Raw genomic sequence first — 16,815 nt, forward strand, 5'->3', positions numbered from 1 at the left:
TACTTCCGTACGTTTAAAAGTGTAAAATATAAGGACTGCAAGACTTTTACGATTTTGCTTCCGTCAAAATGCAATGCACTTTTTCAGTTGATAGCTTCGCGAAGCCTAGAGAATGATTTGAAAGATTAACGGGCATGGTGCTCCTCTTATTATACTACACGTCAAAAGACATCCCCAGTTCTGTAAATAGAGATAAGGACGCACTTTGGACTGGCCTTTCACTGATCTGTTTTATTTAGCTTCATTACATCAAACTGGTGAAATACTTGATTAAGGCTAGATTTAAAGACCTGTCACTGTGTCGAAGTCATATTTCTTCTAATTAACAGGCTGATTTACTTTAATGTCTTAGTTCAGAAATAAAACTTTACTCACTGAAAATTTTTTTCACCATGAACAAAATAATTTTACTTTCTATTCACCTGGTTTCAATTAAATTTAGCCAATTTGTAGTTCCATGCAGAAGATTAATGCTTTAATCTCTTCAACTAATAGAGATCGTGAAAGCTAAAGCGAAAGCTTAGAAACTTAAGTACCATATAAGTACCGAAAGTGAAAGTTCACGATGTGTTTCACTGAATCAACATTACCTTATAATTTGCTCCAAACATATATTTTCAGATACTTGCAAAATACTTAACCTGCGATTTTGAGGTGTATACATGAAAAGCGTGTTAATAAGATAATTACATGTTAATTTGGTGGATCGATAATAGAATTTAATATTAAGTGCTGGTAGTGCTAGTATTTATATGCATAGTTTTTAGGCTTAAAATAGCCGAAATGTTAAAGTTTTCTATATAAAATTATATTTACTAAATTAAGTATCAGATATGCATATTGTATTAGTCCTCGGATAGGTTATACACTTTGGATACACCTATGAATATTTATATTTATCAAACATTTATCAACTGGATTTAAATAATTACATACTTTACTTTTCTTTTTCTTCTGTTCAGTAGGATGACATCTGGAACACTAAGGAAATAAAAGAGAAGTTACTTTGTGTAATGTTGTAAGGATTTATTTTATTCTAACTAATTATTTTTAGTTTGACTTTCCTGTCCCTTCTGATTTCAGTTTCCTGCTGGAATGTAAATTTGTTATAACGTAGAGGCAAATTCTAAACGAGTTTCTGAAGCAGTATTTAAGCTGCGTTTCGAGAATTAAAAGGAATAGTAGTAGCGGACTTAATTCCGATGCTTATGCTGCGAGTTTGAAATTAGCTCTCTAGTACGGGGTTTGACACCTTTCAGTTTATACTGATATTCTTCGGCTCAGCTTTCTTGTGTGCAGCCGATTTAGCGTTAGTTAAGCTAAGAAGCCAGTCATTAGATATATTAATTTACTAGTGATTGCTACATTCTAATTTTTATATTAATTTACGTAGCCACAAGTGGTGGTGATTTGGGAGCTCGAAGTGTGTGCGTATGTTCATTTTAGTTTAAAACATAAGTTTATTTTAAACCTTCTTCTGCAGTTTACTTTCAAAAGACATAGCGAGAATTCGCTACATCGTCTTCCACATATGGTCAAAGATTGTATGTAACCAAAGAGTACCCAAAGACTCTATAATGCAATGTAAGCAAAGTGGCAACAGAACTTCGCCAAATAAAAAGGCGAAGACCTTTTTTTATATATTACATATAAAAAATGAAAATTGCATTTTGAATTGTATGAAGAAAAGATGATAGATCGCACTGAAATCATTAATTTGCTGTTGATTTTCATTCGTATGCTTCTAGCCACTAAACATTCCCAGGTAGTGTGAATTACTTCAATATTTTACGTCATGTTTAATCTAGATTTAGGTTTATTATATGTGATATATATAGATATATATAAGGTAATATAAAATAAAATGCAAAATGCGTTTAATATTCATTTCGGAATAAACCACATTCAAAATCCAAAAACTCTAGATGGATTGTGGCAAATTACAAGAAAAAAGAAAAGAAATATGAAATTTGCGTCTTTCACTGCATCGTCATCAGAGAGTTGATGCGACGAAAGACGTAAATAAATAAACAGTCTATTTATCAACCGACAGAAACACAAATAAAAGTTTAATATATAAGAATAATCTTAGACAAACAATCAAACTAATCTGTGTCTTTACCAGTCCAACCCTACAGGCCGAAGTAAGCAGTGTAAAAATAGCAAAACTATAGCATCAGAAACGTAGATAAACTAAAAAAAATTGCAAAATAATAGACAAATTAAAAAAATATTTTGAATATATCGATTCCAAAAATGAAACTTGCAAAAGTAATAATCAAATATTTGAAAAAACAAAACAATATGCAAAATTTTTAATCCAAACGTGGAAATAAGAAAACTGCATGCAAATTTTGAAATCATGCAGACCGGGTTAAAAAATAATAGCATAAATCATAAATAAGGAAAAAAGCTGAAAAGGTCTAACAAACATTTTTCAGTTTTTTAGTGAACCGAGTTCATAAACACGTAAAACAAAAGTAATCCAAATATGCTTAACTGTTCATTTTTAATTTGGATACTTCCTCTTTAGAAACAAAATTTTTGGACTGTGTCATTTCTAGATTAACCTATGCCAGAGCTTGCGTAACTCTGATGACATCGTTATTTCGGAGCCTAAACTCTGAGAACTGAAAACTTTCTAACGTAAACCAAAACCAACCATCCTTTGGTGAGCTGCCATGTTGAATAAAGCCACTTCGCTTGTAACTCTGTTACTGGTTGGACGTTATTTGGCTGTAAATGTTTCGAAAATAGGCATGATTAGAGTGCCATGTGAGCTGCGTCTCTAAATGTGAATTTAAATTAAACTGTAATTAAAACTGCCTCTACTGGCAAGTTTCTTATTCATTACGAATTCTACGTTCTAAGTATCAAGTATCTACGTCTCAATGTTCTCATTTCAGTATTTCTAAATTTTGCTAGTACCACAATGAGGCCTTTATAAGTAAGTGCCGCGCACGTTCCTTAACCATTGAGGAAAATTCATACACTAATTCGTTAATGCGGATTTGCCCATAAGATGGAAATGTTTGTATTAAGAGGAAGCTATGGGATCTTAAAGTTGTACAAAAAAATGAACTTGCAGACTTTCAATAGAACTTTACATTTATTACATTTATTATTAAGAATGATGCCTACAAGATTTTCTTATTTTAAAACATTTAAATCAAAATTTTATGATTATTTTATTTTCAAAATAGTATTTCCTTTGTTTCGCGACTGCTTTAATGTTTTCTTCTAAAAAGCCTTTTCCTCTTTGAAGGGGAGGGGAATATGTAAGATAAAAATATGCAAATCAAAATTATAACTTAAAAAGGCCTTTTAATTGCTCTTTTTTAATTTGGTACTTCCGCTCTAGTAATAACTTTCTCGAAACTGCGTCATATCTGGAAACTAATTCCGCATTATGTTATCTTAAACTTCTGAATTGCCTATAATAGTTTTAACCAATGAGATTAACGAACAATTTTACTATAATTACCGTTACGACCCAACTACCCTCCCTCTTTCTTGGCCTACGCTTGCTAGTTTAAGGACATCTCTTGCTTAGCTGTTCTATTAAAAATGTAATGCGTCATCGTCAAAATTGTATGGTGCAGATTGGCCGCATTGTTATGTGCCATGCCATAGGGAGATCAACAAGTAATAAAGAGATATTTGGATTATCAAGTGATTTTTTTTTTTATTCTTCAAAAGTTCTCCGCATCTTCTACTAGGTAACTGATATTTTCAGCGATGATCTAATCTCAATCCACTCGCGACTGCAAAATAATGTCTTCCCTAGTCAAGAACTCGTCTCTGATCAAATTACTGCAAGGAACTAAATCATATCATCACACACACACATATATATATGTACTGTATTTACTCGTACATATTCCCATCTTTTTTCACTAATTTTATCATACGAAAAACCGAGAAGGGAAAATTGCGCCAAAAAATTATTTTCCAGAGAACGCGTTTATAGTAAGAATATAAGAAATTAAAAGTATTCACAGATAAACTAAGGTAACTATAACTAATACTGCTTATTTAAAAGAAAACTGACGTTCCAATAAGAATACATGGCAATATTAACAGTGCAAGATTTAAGAACACTATCAAAGAGTAAGAATAGTATTTGCGATTACAGCGTTAACAAGAGCATTAAGTATTTCTGCTTTTAGCATGGTAATAAAGTCAAAAGGGGAAGGTTCGGCGTGACCTTGGAAGGCAGTTTGCGGGAGTTTCTCTTTGTAAAAGACGAAATCAATCACTCTATACGCGAATCAGTTTTAAAAATTTAGGGGTGCTCGGTTTCTGACTGCCTTGAGAAAGGAGTTTGGTTTGGCGTGTTTTGACTAAACATGCGAGGGCTATCTGATTAAGGAATGAGACTCATTTGAGGAGGACTTTCTAGCGGAAACTGACTGGTCTCCTCTTTACGTATGGGAAAATTCACGAAACACCCAACCATTCGCCAGGATTTGAATCATCGTCGAACTACCAGTAACCAGCGACGTTACCGCTTGGCTGCTGGTGAGCCTTTGAGGAAGGGGAAATTGAATACTTAAAAAGCTTCAGAGCTTTCTGTTATAAAAAGCTAGCGGGTAAAATACAAGAGTAAATACGATGTATATAAATATCAGTCAAAAGCTCAATTTATTCCTAACGTTTCTTTTATACAATTTTATGCTCTAATGAAACATATCCACCTTAGGGCTCACTTTTCCTGAGTACGGATGTGGCAACCCCAAGGTAGCTAGCCCTTCATGAGATCATCCTCTTGATCAGTACGGGTGTAAGTTTCCCGTGGTTCTGGTGATTTTTTTGCTTTGTCTTTACCCTTCTCTTTTCTATTACTTTCAGCCTTCCTTTCTCCTTCGTATTCTGCTCTTTAGAGGTCAGTGCTGGCCGTGTGAGGAGGTTGCTGCTTTTGTTTCCAGCTTCAAATGACAAGAAAGCTTCTTACGGGTTTGCCATGCTTGGAGATATGTATCGTTGTAAAGGAAGGTTTTAATAGTTGAAGTACGAAACACTATTTTCAACTCACTGCTCTGTCATTTGCTTGCGATAGACGGAAGGAATCTAATTGTCTTCACTGGTGTCAATCGGCTGGTCTCTAAACTTAAGCGTGGATGACCTGGGGATAAGTGACGGCTGTTCCTGTATTCGAGAAAGCTTTTTGTGTGGATCCTGTGATCATATAGGTCTGGTTAATTCTAACGCAAGAACCTGTATTCTCTTGTTGCTGTCCAGAATAGGAGAGGTGGTGGACCTGAATCTTATTTACTTTAAAAATAGTTCTGACATCATTTCATTCATGACTGAAAACAATACCGTATCTTCAACGAAAGAGGCACACACATCAATGAAATCCGGTGTCCTAGATTTGAAGTAGTTACCTGTGGAACTGATGAACTTAACAAAAATGTCTCCATTATAACCGTACAGATATATTAACTCACAGATGGAGAAATCGAAAAAGATGAAGAGACTGCGATCAGGACATTTGTTCATTGAGACAAGTAATTCTAAGCACTCAACTTCTTTGATTATAATGCCAACTCTCGGACACATCGCAGTTAGCATATCTCCCCGCAGAAGCTTGAATTACTCGAGCAGAGATCTCTCCGAGTATGACTTGATATCTGCATCAGAAAAAAAAATGGTTCCCTAAATCAGTGACTAGAATATATTCAAAGCAAAACATATTAAAATCCGCAGAGACTGAGAGTTTATGAACACAAGATACGGGATTCTGAATATGACTTCTCCTCTGCCAAAATGCGTTAAGTACTATTGCGCTAAGTACTTTAATTGTTCCGTAAGACCCTACATGCTAAATTCGATGCGCTGTTACCAGTGCCAAAGATTTGGGCATCTGAAGGTGATACCGAAACACTCACAATTGTGGCCGTTGCTCAGCAGTAGACCATAAGAGTGAGAAACTCTCTGCTTTTCCTAATTGAAAAAGGAAGCATACTGCATTCTTACGTTCTCGTCCAAAGCGAAGCTGAGAAAAATTGCAGGCAATTAAAATTACCAGGAATATGATTTACGCAGAAGCTAAAACGCTGTCGCAAAAACTTAGCTTCGCAGTAATTCATCTTTTGCTAGTGCCGTAAAAGCTCTTAAATCAGTAGCTACTCGGACCTCAGTTGGCTTTCAGAAAAAAATAGCACAGCGGCAGTACATGAGACCTTCGAAAAGTCAGAAACCTCATTTAAAAACAGTTACTAAAGACCTGAAACAAACAGAACATAGCAAGTTCGAAACTAAAACAAATGAAATCATCAATCAGAATAATATCTCTTCAGAAACTATATAGTCTGATACCTCAGAATCGGGTGAAATGGATGCAAAAATTCCATGAAAACCAAAGAAGCTGCACCGATTAAATAAGAATTGATGGTCAACTTCATTTCTTCGAACTTCTGCGGATTCCACCTGGACTATTAAAATGATCATAATCATGTTTGCTTGAAGTTCTTAAACCATACTATGCAACTAAGCTACGGAGATATTTTACTCTTAGCAAGCATAAAAGTTTCAGATGATCATGTCAGTGAATTCCGTGTTTTGAGTTTTTACTATTATCCCTTGACTTTCTCTCCTCTGATGATCCATCTCCTCCCTACCTGTTACTATTCAGGCAGATTTCGATCTCTGGTCTCTATATAATTTATTTGTTACCTAATCAACAAATAGAACAAGATGACTTAAGTAGTTTAATAGAGCAGTGTTATCCCCATTCATCCTAATGGTTGATTTTCATGCCGTTACCCTCTTTAGAGAAGTAAGGACAAGAATTCACTTGTTAGGCAAGTAAAGACGATCACTGCCTAGGCCTCCTTAATAACAGAGAGCAAACGTACTTCCACCAGCCTACGAGGAAATTTCATTGCATTCTTCTATCTCTCTGTTCGCTATCACTGCTATTATTCTGATTCCTTTAATAGTGATCATTTTTCAGTTGGCAATGGACGCTGCTGCGAAAATAGGCAGCTGAAATCCCTATTTCCATACCATTAAGCAGACTTTCATAACGTTAAAGACCGTGGAGGAAAATTGTCAAGAAACTCTGGAGCGAGATAGAAAATCTGGTGAGTGTGTTCGTAGATACCCCACCATTGTCAAATACTACGGCCTTCAAAACAGTCACAGCGAACTCAAGAAAAGTATGATGTGAAATCCAGAAAGATACGTGGATATCCTATGCGTCTGGAATAGCTTCTAAGCTAAATAAACTAGTAAGGTAAAGAGTCAGAAAATCATGTGGATTATAAAATGACTACACCATTCTGGAAAAAGATGGCCGAGTGATTATCACCACAGATGAAATTGTAAATGCTATTGGGGAGATCCTTGCTTCCATTTCTAGTAGCAGCAAAACCCTGCCAGCAATTCAGTCTGTCAAACTATGCTCTAAGAAACTTCTATTAAATGCAGTTTTTGAAATTCAAAGCTTTCTAATTGCGAATTTATCATGCTTGAGCTACAGACAGTTTTACTGCAGGTACGTAGATGTAGTCTAGGTTCATATGTTGCTAGTTAGGAAACACCGAAGCATCTCTTCTGCAAGACACTGAGTGCTTGTCATTCTGTTTACAGTCAGGAGCGAAGGAGTATATTTTCCTCAGTGCATGAAAGAAAGCTGTTGTCATTCTATAGCTAAGCCAGGAAAAAGACCCAAAGAATGCTTTCAACCGACCTATCGCTCTTAGAGATGCATTTGCAAATTGTTTGAAATAATCATGAATTTCCACTTCGTCAATTACTTAAGAAAACGTTATCTTATCGGAGTGATTTCCATAAAGGAAGAAAGACCATTTATAACATGCTTCTTTTTGTAAACCTCTATCCATAAAGTTTTTGTAAAGACAAAACCATTTAATTACTGTTTTTTTCTGTCTTTACGGTCTTAATTTCTCTCTTTACTGTCTTTTTATTTACTGTCTTTTTGGCTTGTGAAAATGCATAGTGATGATTAATTTTACTTGATCTTCAACCAAGTGCCTTGTAAAGCAACCTGCCAGTTCATACATCAATTTGCGGTGTTTAAATATTTCACATCATTTTATTTCTAGAAAGAAGAATTTACCACCTAATTTGGGACGGAACGTGTTTCCTTTCACGTGTAATGCCAATGAGCATTAGCATTCATAATTTTGAGGAGTGTCTTGTGGTTGCGCGTTAGTGTTAAGGCTTCTGTTTGCATCAAGGATCAAATTAGAGTTCTTTTATCTGGCTTTTCAATCAGTAAAACAATTACGTCATGTCATGTTTCTTCTCCATTACTTTATGATTAAATCTCTAAACAATTACCTAAATCGGAAGAAACAGATTTCGTAGGTTTGCTTATTACTGTCAATAGCTCATATCTTATTTGCTTAGGTACTGCCAATAGCTAAGATCCTTTCTGCTTAGCGAAGTTTTTTTCAAAGAGGACAATGGGCAAGGAAATGATTCACAGCTGCATTGGCCACAGGTAAACGTTCTGAAAAAAGATGACCCTTCAGATAGATGAAAAAAAAATACTACCAGTTATACAGAAAGAAAATCTAGTTTTATTTCTTCTAAATTGAAAATTTTTGAGAAAGCCTATTAGAATTAGAAATACTTTGCTTCTCAACTTATTTTGCTTAAACTATAATCGAACGTGGAACTTTTCGATTTTCAGTACTAGTGAAGCTACTATTGAACCTTTCAGTTTGCATAACTACTGAAAACCATCAGTACTTAATTTTTAATCGCTGTGGTCATATTTAACTTATAGAATACATATTATATATATATAAGATATGTATTTTATAAGATAATAATACTTTTCGAACTGCAAAATTTTTCATTTCCTGAATAGTTATTAAACCTGATTTTTCACTTTTCCATAATTATAAATTCATTCTCATTCAAAGAAAATAGCGCTTAAAACTCCATTTACGTCTTTTAAAATTATTGTTTCTCTTAAACCGAACATTTTTCCCCTTTGTGTGTGACCAGTCTTGTATGATTTCCTAATTCTGAAGAACAAGTGCCCAGATCCTTTGCGTGTTCGTAAAGATAGTGTTGCCTGATGTTTGAGTCGTGAATTATTCTCGCATTCATAAACAAAGCAGATGTTGTATTAACAGAATATTATGTGTAAGATTATCATATTGAAAAGAGAAGAAATGTGTGCATACCTACATATGTTGCACCCTAATACAACAATTTCTTTCTCAAAGGTTTCGCAATATTAAAAAAATTTGAGATTTACGGCTCCATTCTTGTACACTCCCTGTAATTAATCATGGTTATCGATTTCATGTCTAGATTCAACGTGACTCGGATCGAACCCTCTTATCTTTATCATTACTGATGGGAAAAAGTAAAAGCAGCTGCCTTTAAGTTTCGCAATTCATGAGGTTTAAGGTTGAAGTCTGACGTCAAAAAATGATTTCTATCCCCAAAAATTTCTTACCCTAGATTGCTTCAGATTTTTTATCCAGCTGATAAAATTAATCTGCTTATTTAACTAGCAAGCACATACAGCAAAGTACTGGACCTGAAATCTTATCTGAATTTCTTTCCTACCTAAGGTGTAATACCGAAACATTTCCTCTCAGTACATGACAACAGTTTTGTAGTACAAATGAATGCGAAAAGTATTGCATAATGTAAACTAAATCTAATATCAAAAGAAAACCTCAAGACGCCTGCCTCATATTATATAACGAAGTACCTGTTGAAGTCATTATGACACAGCTCAACGATATTAATTTATTATTCTGATTTGGTTATGAGTATGTTCGTAAACATTTCTGCGCTCATATTAATCAGTTTACTGCAAAATGTGGGCGTACGAATAAGACATTTCTCGAAGGATTTTTAGTTGCGCCTTATTTTTTCCTGTTTTACATACTATATAATTGTAACCGATTATAAACAGGACAATTCAACACTCAAACTTAATGCAAAACATGATATAAAGAACTTTTTAATCATAATATACTTTCATAATTAAAATAATAAATATGGAACTGTACAGTTACTGCAGTTGTGAAACGAACTGATGCTATAGTACATTTGAGTTCTGAAATACACGACTCCGCTTATTAGCGGACATCTTCAATAAAATATATTAGAAAATATTTTAGAAATTAACAGCACTTTGAAAAATACTGATAAATAAACCACATATTTTAAAAACTTTAATAAACTTTGAAAAGTTACGTGTGCCATTAATTCATAAAATTTATGCATATAATGATCTATTTTAACATTTCCTCTCATAAAATAAACAAAAATCTTTTATATAAAAGGTAAAAATTTGCCAGGTTGTAAGCACACACAACGTGCAGAATTCACAGGGCACCATTGATAATGATAGAATTAATAAGGTAAGTCGTATCTTCATAAACTTAAGCATTATTTGCGCACTAATGCGCAAATTTTTCTGCTATCTTTTATTGCTAGTATTCTAGTGCGTTGAGGCGCTGTGAATACCTGCTTAAAAAATCATATGATGCTGGTCACCTTCGATTAAACAGTTCCCAGATCGTTGTAGTGTAAGCAACTTCCGCGGTTTTTGATTATTTTCCTTCACGTTTAACATAATACTACAGACTTAAAAATAATGCAACAAGTCCCATCAAAGTGCCTTTAAGTATACTGCCGCTGGATCCAAGAAGTAGAGAAAAGTAATGGCATTTGAAGGAAAAAATTAATTGGTTGGTAGGAAAAAATCTGTGTAAAATTCTTCTAATGAAATATTATTTCCCTGTCTCTACGATAAATATCTATGTGATACATTAAGCTATATAAATTTTACTAAGATTCTGATTATTCATTGGTGCGCAGACTAGGCTACAACGAAACAATCGTTCTTGTTGCTATAAAGCAATCAAATTACCGTTAGTTTTATCAATGGTAAAAATTATTGTATCATTAAATAAAAATTTAGCATACTTCATTGTAATAATATAGCATATAATTAATATGACATATAACTATATATTTAAATTTACATGTAACTATCGTTTATGTTATAAAAGGCTCTGCTAAGCACCAGCTCGTTACCTTCTAGGAAAAAATAATGCGCTGATTTGCAAGGGCACAGCTTACTGAACAACAGATATAACGTAATTTAACGGTCACCTATAAATTATGAAATGAATTTTAAGATGAGTAACAAAAATAATCTCCAAAAAAGTAACATTGCATGAGGTTGATCGGACAGTGCAAGAAATCAAAATTTTCCCTTTCGTTTGAATGGGAAATTTAGTAGATCAAAGACTGTAAAACTTAGGAAAAGGGAGTCAGTTTTGAGGAACCAATGTATGACAAATATTTTTATTAAAAGATTCATTAAGCTGGATAGACACAGGAGACCAATAGTTCGATTTTAGTCATCTTATTGCATCCCCTGTATGAAAAATTTAAACAGCTTTGAAATAACGTGTTTCGCATTGAAGACATGGTGGTTGCTTATAGAAATGTCAAGCCGAAAACAGTCTCTAAAGTTTATAGTTAAAGAAAAAGGAGTAGGTGACGCGTGAATCCGACTATCGGATCGGTCTCAGATATTAAAATTGTGTCAGAGTTGGGTAAATTAGGATCGTCACACCTACGAAGTCCACATTCTTTGTTATTCAAAGACACAACAACTGAATAAAAGAAATGATATTCAGAGTTCCTTTACTCACAAGAGTTTATGAGGTTTTAAAAAATCGGGTAAAAGTTAAATAGTCCAAAACCCCTAACAGACGTGAGGAGAACTATCGATATGTCTAAAAATATCTATAGAGTCAGAAAGAGGTTTAAATAAAGCTCTTTAGTTATACACAAATGCACATTTTTTGTGCTAACTTAGAACACAAATGCACATTTTTTGTGCTAACAAAATCACAATATAACTCGTAGTGGTATAAGTAAATAAAAACAGTAAATTTCAAATTTAAAAACGCAGACTAGTAGCCAAAGACTACACAGTTAAATTTTAATGCAAGCTGGCTCAGAAATTCTAGCTGGCGTATCAGATTCAAATGCGGATAGAGATAACGCAAATACGAATAATTACAATTTATCAGAGTTGGCAGTAACTAACGCATAGGCCAGAAACACGCTCTTCTGTACAGTCCAAAAACATCATTTTAATTATTATTTAACTGTTCTGTATGCTGGTGAGGAAACGTAAAAGAGAAGCTATAGGAAAAACGGAAATTACAAATAACTGGCTAATTTAAGTAATAACAGCCGTACATTACTAGCAAGGTCTCAGTCTCAGAGAAGGAATTCAGTTATCTAGTTTATAGATCGACAAAATTCTGACTTGCGAAATGAATACAATATCTTCGGTGAGCCGCGGATTAAAGACTCCTTTAGAACAGTAAACTCAAATAACAGTTTAAAATAAACCTTTTTTCTGATACGGCAACATGAGTGTTACAGAAAGCGAAAAAAATTTTCCGCATGTGTATGCAGTATCTTTTGGATGCAAGCGGGAATAAAGCGGGCGCAGCCCGGGTAAACTATCTGAACACTGGTAGTTCGGACGAACTTTGGAATAAAGGCCAACGGGCTGGCTCTATGGGTGTTTTCGTGATTTTCCGCATGCGTTTTGTGTATGCAGTATAATCTGGATGCGTAATTTAATAAAGCGGGCGCAGCCCGCGCAAAACCGCTAGACACTGGTAGTTCGGTCCAACTTTCGGCAAGCGGGGTGGGTGCAAGGGTGTTTTCGTGATTTTACGCATGTGTAACGTGTATGCAGTATCTTCTCGATACATACGTGAATTAATCGGGCGCATCCCGAGTAAAATCGGTGAAGACTGGTATTTCGGTCAAACTTTCGTATACCGGGGAAATTTAACACGGGAACTCTTTTACACACGAGCAATATATAGCGGGCTTCAGCCCGGTCAGCTGGCGGGCTTACCCGCTAGTTATATAAAAAAAAGAGTTCAAATAGATGTTTTGATTTCGCAGCCAACTACTTTGGAAAATATTGATATTCTATTAGGACTATTGGTGATACAAAATTTATAATAAATAATTCACCTTTGAGCAATGAATGCATACGCTTATCCAAGACCAAAATGGAAAGGTGCTCTGTTGAAAAACGCCCTTTATTGAGTAATGAATGGAGCATTTAAAATTGTTCCCTCGCAGTTCTTTTGACTGTATGCCTGTGTTGGAACTATTGAAAACGCAGAAGTAATCCCTCTTGTTTATTCTTTAATGACCAACGAATCAGAGGAATGCTATACACATTCACTTCAATATCTGAATAACTGCTACTAAACATAACTTTGGCTTCTATCCTCATTCCGTTATTAGTGATTTTGAAAGAGCAGCAATTAATTTTTTGAGTCACTAATTCCCACATTCCGCTAGTAAAAAAAAAGTTTCTTTCATTTAGGACGAAGTGTGTGGCTTCATATCCAGGAATCATGGCTTACTAGACCAAGATAAAAGTTTAATTTGAAACTTCGACACATTCCAGCTCTTGCTTTTCTTCCGTCTAATCATATTCCATCTGCATTTGTTAGGATAAATCCTCTTATTTCCGATGAAGCAAACGCAGTAATACAGTGTTTCGAAGAAAATATGCAGATGGTAAAATCAGGCTGAATACGCAAAATGGAAGGATTACTCGAAGTCCTTCCTTATTTCTTACATATTTCTGTTCCGTATTTTATTGATTAAATGTTAGTGTTTTAAAAACACAAAATGGAGTGTAAATGTGGCACAGATGTTTTAAAAAGCTTTACACAATAACTGAAGAGCTTATAAAGGAACAGTTACAAGTGCAACGTAACAGAGGTTATTGTTCGCGGAATATCTTTTTTGCCAACTCCCAAGGAATAGGATAAACGATAAAAAAATGCATCACCACTGTCTTTAACAATAGAACAAACCAAACAACTATACATTTATTGCTTGGTATTGCACACAATATTGTGTTATAGACTATTAACAAAGACGAAATCTTTGGTGGAAATATATGACACACATTCACCCACACATACACACACAAAAAAAAGAAAGAAAGGAAAAAATAATGTTACCCACAATGAACTGAATTTGTTGAAGGTCTCATGTACTTAAGAAAGAAAGGAGAAGGTTACTGCTCACTATATATATCTGCTGAAGCAGCCGAGTTATCGGACAAACGTATCAGACCCCATATACACGTATAAATAGAATTCTGTGGAAAACGTGATTACCACACTAGAGTGATGACCTCCAAAATGTTTTGACTTGCGAAACAAGGTCTTCTACAATTTTTAAGATGCTATAGATTCAGCTATCAGTTATAAGACCTCATTATGAAAGAAAATAACTATAACATACAATATGAAAGGGATTAGTATAATAATATTTCAATAACGTAGTTCTTCTTTAGTGTTGACACTAACTGGTGTTTTTGACTTCATAATATTTTCCCTAATATTAAATGCCTTTAAGAGCTTTTCGCTACCTTTAATAAAATGTGTGCAGAAGTACCACTTCATCTGTTGTTTCATTATCCGCTACTTTAGTTTGAAAATTAAAAAGAAGTAAGGGGTTCAGAAACAGCGAAACACTCGGCAAGCGAGAATGCACTGCAACATAGAGAAATAGAGTATTTTAGTCCTGCCTTCTTATAGCAATACCTACCGTAAACATAAACATGCATGTTCGATTCGGCGTTTTATATTTTGCTGTAAAGCTTGATTTTTATTAACGTGTACTGAAAACGTACTGAAACTACATACTGCACTGAAAACGTACTTGAAGCCATATAATGCAGGTGCAGTATTATTTAGTCACGTTTGTGTCTCTTCAAGAAACTGAAACCAACAATTCCTTGCTTTTTTACCATTATTGTGCATACAGAGCACTTAATTATTATTTTATTTAATATCTTAGACAGTATAACTTGTCTAATTAAGTTTAAAGAGTTCGTAAATTATACTGTGTAAAATATGGTGTTCAGAGCTATGTATCTTACTTACTATGTTTCTACTCTGTTTTTCAACGTCTTCATAGCTTAAATAAATTTTTGTCATGTATATGGAAAATATACTCTTCAAAATTTTATACAAATATATATATAATTATTAAAAGAATTGGAAAAGTCGAAGCTTAAATAAAAGTTAACAAGCTCTTCCCTATGAATATTATATATATACATACAGAACTAAAAGCCTTACCTAAAGTTGTAAGATTTCATCGCCATATCTTTGAGCAAATGCAGAACTTCTAAACACATACAGGAGAGGACGTCCCTATTCATCACTCCTTCCTATATCATTACATTTGCACAATTTTAACGCTGATATTCCATAATACGATGGCTCGTATTCGATGGGCTATTTAAGTTCCTGTCCCCTTCCGGATGTCAAATCCTTTGCAATCAAACACTGAGCCTTGACTCCTCACTGACAAAAAGCAGGCTCATTATTATATATTCTAGATCTGATGTTTCCTACCCCCATTTCCTCTTTTATTGTAAAGTTAGTGAGACATAAATGATTGGTTTTCTGACATATAGGCCTTACTCAGCACCCGAGTTTTATACCTTTTTGTACGATAAAATGTTCGATTGCTGATATAAGATAGAAGCTTACCTGAAAAAGAGTTAAGTTACAGTTGTTACACTCAGTTAAAGAAATAAACCGATTTGGAGAGACACATGTTTCCAAGAAAAACTTTTCACCGTTCCCTAGGATTATTTAAATTTGTTTTCAAAAGACAACAACTCTTCACGTTAAAACGTCAGTAATTTTTTAACTTCTTAAGTATCAGTTCTGGTTCTAAATGCCTAATAGGTTTCCACAATAAATATATATCCGGATGATAATTTATAAATGCATAATTATGTTTTCATTTTAAGTCACTGAAATAAACTGCTGAATTGCGGAGGATCGCAAAAAAATCTATTTTGTGCAGCACGATTATCATGTGTTTGGATGAAGCCATGGCATTATCTGCAAAAGAATATTGATCAGTTATATTGGATAAGGATAGTTAGGCTTGCCTTTTTCTCAAGTTTTATCATTTTCCCATTTCATAAAAAAAATTCAGATCCATTTTTCACTTCATGAAATATTATTTTTATGTACGTAAAGTAAGTTTGGATAAAAGCTTCATCTTTGAGTACAAGTAACCGAAGTGTCTTAGAACATATTATACAAGGAGTAAAAGACCTTTCAATTAAAATGTGTCATAATCATTTCTGTCATCTTATGTTGGGTTATGTTGAAAGAATGTTTAAAGTCGTTCCACTGTTACAATATTCGATAGTATTGAAGATCATTTTGAATGAAATCAAATTGATTATATTCGTCTTTTTAAAAATTTTAATAAATATAGAAGGCTTTCCAAAATACCTGTCAGAGCTATTTACTTTTCGCACTACTTAATCATGAAACATTTTTGACTTAGTCAATATATTGACTAATATTATAATATTAGTTCGATCCAAATTACCTTTAAATTTTCTTTCAGAACACAAAATTAGAACATATTGTTCATTACGGAACTACGTTTGTATACATTAAGAGTTTTTTAATGCATTATTTACTTAAATGAAATTACTTATTAGTACTTTTCTATAATAATATATTCTTTATTCTAAAATAAAATTATAATATATCTTTGGAAACGGAAAACAAATTTCGGAGAACGCATCAAAACTAGTAAAGATAATTAATATTAATAATGTTTATTAAATAACCATAAATAACTGAATAACTAAGGACTTTTATTGAGAAAATGAAATATGTAAACAACTTATGAGAGAGCTTACAGAAATACTCTTTAATCCACGTTCACTTAAAACTCTTTTTCTTTTACCTTCAGATT

The 16,815-nt window shown here is 33.8% G+C and overlaps 1 protein-coding gene across 3 annotated transcripts in view; it reads right to left on the reverse strand.

Annotated features, from left to right (window-relative positions):
• Window positions 1-935: 935 nt before the first annotated feature.
• The window catches only part of LOC118193764 (uncharacterized), a 74,210-nt gene continuing 58,330 nt past the window's right edge, over window positions 936-16,815 (reverse strand). For all 3 annotated transcript variants that reach the window (XR_015038609.1, XR_015038608.1, XR_015038607.1), the window contains one exon: window positions 936-981. The gene's annotated coding sequence lies outside the window, so the exon portion shown is untranslated. The remainder of the gene's footprint in view (window positions 982-16,815) is intronic.

The sequence above is a fragment of the Stegodyphus dumicola genome, chromosome X1 (genome assembly GCF_044657685.1).
Source record: "Stegodyphus dumicola isolate Sdum_Otavi_A_Nest chromosome X1, ASM4465768v1".
Classification (NCBI taxonomy): Eukaryota; Metazoa; Arthropoda; class Arachnida; order Araneae; family Eresidae; genus Stegodyphus; species Stegodyphus dumicola.